General features: G+C 42.2%; 1 long non-coding RNA gene across 1 annotated transcript; it reads left to right on the top strand.

The window, feature by feature from the left end:
* The first annotated feature begins 1,312 nt into the window (after positions 1 to 1,312).
* LOC111096432 lies at positions 1,313 to 4,203 on the top strand. Its single transcript, XR_005361360.1, has 3 exons — positions 1,313 to 1,383; positions 1,708 to 1,946; positions 3,922 to 4,203. It is a non-coding gene; the product is annotated as an uncharacterized LOC111096432 (long non-coding RNA).
* Positions 4,204 to 5,153: the final 950 nt, after the last annotated feature.

Genomic DNA, 5,153 nt, shown 5'->3' with positions numbered 1-5,153 from the left:
CTCTGAAGAGTAAAACAAACCTGTTCCATTAAAATTTGAGATCTCAATCTCGTCAGTATACACGAGCCATTTCAAGTGTATGTTGAAGCAGCAATCCTCACAGCATTGGCAATGTGGAGACGTGAAGAACCCGCATTTCGTCAGAACATCCATCTCTCCCTTAACACTCACTCAAAGAGCATATCTTGATACATAACAATAATTACAGATAAAATTGATAAGGCACTTACTGAAAGTGACCAAGCATTTAATAGATGCTCTAATACTTAAGACTCATGTTATGTATTACAGAGCATGTGTTTTCTAAATATGTGTAAGCTTTAGAATTCAACTAACAGTAAATATGATTCACTTCAAAATGGTGTCACAGGTGAGTGGCATTTGGATGCTTTCATTTCTGAACACAGAGCAAGATATATTGACCCTATTACAAAGGAAAAATATCAATAAAACAGCAGGTCTCTGATAAACAGATATAATTACCAGAAGGATCTGCCTATTTACACATCAGGACCGCTGTCTTCATGTATCTTATCCCATTACATAATTATCAAATAAAACAGTAATTCCAGAATAAGTAATAGCAGTCACACAGAGTACTGCAGGGTTAGACATTTTCATCTTGGTTGGAAGACATTAGGGTATAATATCTAACAAAGAATTTCTCTGAATATCTAAGCAGTGAACTAATAACCAGAGCGGTGTCTGAAAACCAGTCCGCAGCCAGACGAGAGGGCCTTGCTCTCGTGATCTTGCATGCTTTGCAGTTCCATGAAAAAAACCCAGAACTGTCAGTCGAAAGACAGTTTGAAGATGGTGTTTTTGCTCTAATCTTTGGTTTGGGGAGGCTTCCTTTATAAAATCCAAAGTCCTTAAGAGAGTGAATTTGGCACTGTGCCAAAGGCTTCTTTGGCTTCTCTGGCTTCTCAGGCAAGGATCTGGGTGTTCTTTTTCTTCCAGTGCTGTGATGGGCACACTAAGGGCAGCTCCTTGCTGAGCCCTGGGGCTCCTGCAGATGAGGACAGCAGGGGACCAGGCAGATGGCCAAGACGAGAGTGAGGAGAGCAGAGCCAACAGCCGGCTGCAGTGGGCAGTCTGCCACAGAGGGCAGGCAGACGCCGGGGTCAGCTCAGGGGTCAGCTCTGAGCCCCCGAGGTGCTCCCAGAGGCCTTCCTTCCGGTGAGGCTCTAGCCCTCAGCTCACCTGGGCTTCTACAGAGTGGGACTGGGACGTGGGGGGAAGAACTTCATTGACCTGCCTGGTTTTGAGCCACAACTTTGCATCATAATAAGGTTGGTAAATAAAGGCTCTTGAAATAGCAGGACAGGTGTGTGGAAACCTTTGGATTGATGGATAGGCCTCTTACTAGCTGCCATTCGGAAGGTACCCCCCCTTCTCTCCCTCACTGAGATTTTAGCCAGTTTCTCCCCAAGCCCGCTTGCTTGCTTGCTTACTTGCTTTTTCTCTTTTCCTCCTCCTCCTCCTCCTCCCTCTTCCTCCTCCTCCTCTTCTTCTTCTCCTTTCTTCTTCTTCTTCTCCTTCTTCTTCTCCTTTCTCTTCTTCTTCCCTTTTCTTCTTCTTCTTCTTCTTCTTCTTCTTCTTCTTCTTCTTCTTCTTCTTCTTCCTTCCTCTTCTTCTCCTTCTTCTTCCTCTCCTCCTCCTTATCCTTCTCCTCCTTCTTCTTTTAACTTTTTTTTTATCCTTTAGGATTAGTGCCACTGTCCTTCAGGCTGAGCAAGATGGATCATTTCAGTGTCACTCGCCAGTCAGTCAAATTGTGACAAAAGGCAGTCTCTTCCCATCAGGATCTGGAGGTGCCGAAGAGGCAGGCCGTCAGCAGGGACTCTCTTTGCAGCACATAAAGCCCAGGTCCTGAGAGGAAGGAGTGGGAAGGAGCAGGAAATTGGACTTAAGTCGCCTCCAAATCAACACAGAGTTCAATCCTGGTTGGTGTTTGTTTATAAAATAACTCTCCAACTCATTCACACTCTGTTTCCCGTTTAACCTCTGGGACACATGGTGCGCAGCCTACCAAGGAGATTTTCTGGGGTTGTTCGTGAAAGTGCTGAGTTCAACACCAACAGAAAGGAATTTGGGGTCAGAATGACTATTTTAAACTGAGGCTTTTGGGATTTAGAAAAGATGTTTCTGATATGCTAAAACAGCTGGAAGAGCCTCTGAGACCTCCAATGCAAGCGAGGGTTTCCTTCGTGTGTGTGATAGGTGAGGACAACCAGGTCTGGGAGGCGGGCCGACTGCCTCCTGCGCCTTCAGAATCTGTGCTAACTTCTTGCAGTCCCTGAGCACAGAACTACCGAAAGGGAGAGCAAATCCCTGCACACTCCAGACCACTCCCACGGTGAAGTTGCACTTGGTGGGGGGATCCCCTGTCTCTCCGTGCTCCAGCTGAGGCGGTTTCAGTCTTCACCAGATAAAAAGAGACATTCAAGGTCATTAGCCCAATTTTTCTCTGTGAGGGTGGAGCTGGGATTGGCCACAGAGCTATTCTGATGACCCAGAAATTACATGTACTCATTTCTTTCTTTTTAGATAAAAGCATTTCTATTCCAGTTTTTCTATGGCTCCTTTTCAAGAGAAGAGGGGGGGAAAAGTCCCACATCTTTGCTAGCAGACTCTCCTTTTTCTGTGTGCAGTCTTTTATAATCTATCTTGATTCTCCGCCAATACCTTACTTTTTTTTTGTACTTTATATCTTTTAATCACCTAAGGAATCTGACTCAGTGTCCTTCCCTCTGGATCACAGGCGACTCTTCCTTTATCTGTATCTCCCAGGAGGAGAGGGAGAGGCTACAAACCTTTTTTTCCTATGTTGGCTCCTGCCCTGACAATATAACTTCCTTCTCTCTTAGCCCTTTTTGGGACTGCTATTCCATCCTGAGCTTGACTGTAAGGCATTATTTTTATGAAACAACAGGAAACTCTCTTAAGAACTTATTATTAAAACAAGTGAAGAAGCTCTCATATATATGTGTACACAAATGTACAAAAATGTATATGTGAATAGATATAACTACATAAATGTATATCATAGAAGATATGGAAAACCTTTTCATTTTAGGTTTTCTTTTTTTAAGAGCAACACATAAAGGCCAAAATTAAAAAGAAAAAAAAATAAGTACGAGCATTCACTAGATCCTTTTTAATAGTTTTTCTTTGGGGGAGGGATAGGCAATTATGTGATCAAATATTTTCTACTTGGGTCATAGCACATTGAGAGCCATGTTCATAAACACCCACACTTTATAGGTTTTGGTATGATAGAAGTAAAATAGAGAGAGTTATAATGGAAAATGAATTAACAATCACTAACACACGATGAAAGCCATTCAACTATGAAAAACGTCAAAGGAAGGGCTAGGACCAAACCTAGTCTTGTTTTAGTCCTTGATTATGGTTTGACTATAAGCTTCAGGTTTGTGGGCAGATTTCTTTTGGGACAGAAACTTTTTCTACTCAAGTACCAATATTTTTTTTCTTAAAAAATAATTTCTCTGTTTCCCCCACATTCAAACACATTCAGTTTTGGCAAATGCCTGAAGGTTTATATAAGATAATGAATTTGACAAGTCCTAGTCTCCTTTAAGTTGGCATTAGTAGCTTCTCTGACAGTGCCAGGTACTGGCTTATGTTGGAATGTTATGCTGCTTTTAGTTTTCTAAAAAATACATTAAGTGATGAGAGATGCACAGTTTGAAATAGCCACCACAATAAAAATATAACTTCCTTCTTACATTGGCTGGTTACTCCTATGATTTATACACTTACCCATGAATCTCAGTATGTGAAATTTCAGATGTAGAAATTAAAAACACAGCCCTAACTTCCCCCTTGCTTCTAAGTATCAGTATCTAACCTGATTCTGAAAATATTTGTGTTAATACTTTCTTACTTTCCTCTCAGCACATTTTAAGCATTTATGGCACCAGCAGTGAGAAAAGAAAGGAAGATGTATTCTGAACAAGACCAAGAAAAACGAAGGGTGAAGGAGAAGAAGTAGTGCTCTTTCATTGCATGATACAAGAGAATAAGCACCACATTGCTAAAACCTGCTGTATCACATGCACACACACAAAATCTCCATATTAGGGCAAAGACTTAATATTTCTGAAACCACATAAGTTCTCAATTTTTTAAACTGTATCACATAGGAAGATGCTCGTAACAATCATGAGAAGATGGAATTGCAGAGGTTTTCATGTTCTAAGATTCTTCGAACTTTGTCAGATTCCTGCATAAAAGTTCTGTCTCCAGTGGCTGGCTTCTCATTTATTCATTCATTTATGTTATAAATTAATTACTGATTGCAGTGTATGTATTAGCACTATGCTATATACTAGAGATTTGATGCAGACAGAATTCCCGCCTTTAAGGAACTTACAGAGTGGTCGAGGAGATGTATGGTCAAATAGTCCTATGTAAAATTACAACCTGACCAAGTGTTCTGGTGGAAAGGAGCATGGTTCTCGTGTGCCTAATCTAGACTAAAAATAATGAGGTGGTAGGGTGACAAAGGATTCTTTGAAGAAATCAGAGTTGGAGGTGTAAAGAATGGGTAGAGGTAAAAAGAGAGAGTGACTAGCTGTCCAGAAAGAGGACATGAGGGTCACCAGGGTGGTTCAGACGGTTAAGCATCTGCCTTTGGCTCAGGTCATGATCTTGGAGTCCTGGGATCGAGCCCCATGTGGGACTCCCTGCTTGGCAGGGTAGCCTACTTCTCCCTCTACTCCTCACCCCACTCATGCTCGCTCTCGCTCTCTCTCTCTATCAAATAAGTAAAATGTTTTAAAAAAAGAAAGGAAGAAAGAGGAGATGATGTGGGCAGTGGCCCTTCAGTGAGAGGAAGCGTAGTGCGTACATGTGTGGAACTTAAGGAGGCCCACCATGCTGGGACACATAGAAGGTGCAGGGATTTACTGATAACAGCTGAAGCTTGAGAGTTAAGCAAGAAACTACTTGCATATCAACAAAATCACTAGTAGCGGGTGGCCAGAGAAGGACAGCATTATTATAGGACTAAAATAACAGTAGCAGAGACTGAGAAGAGGGACCAGATGAAGGATATGGAGGAAGCAAATGTGGCCAAAGCTGTTGGGGGGGGGGGGGGGGAGAGGGAAGAACCATGGAAAATTCTC

This window comes from Canis lupus, chromosome 6 (genome assembly GCF_011100685.1).
Source record: "Canis lupus familiaris isolate Mischka breed German Shepherd chromosome 6, alternate assembly UU_Cfam_GSD_1.0, whole genome shotgun sequence".
NCBI classification, from domain to species: domain Eukaryota; kingdom Metazoa; phylum Chordata; class Mammalia; order Carnivora; family Canidae; genus Canis; species Canis lupus.
This window is presented reverse-complemented; position numbering and strand designations above follow the sequence as displayed.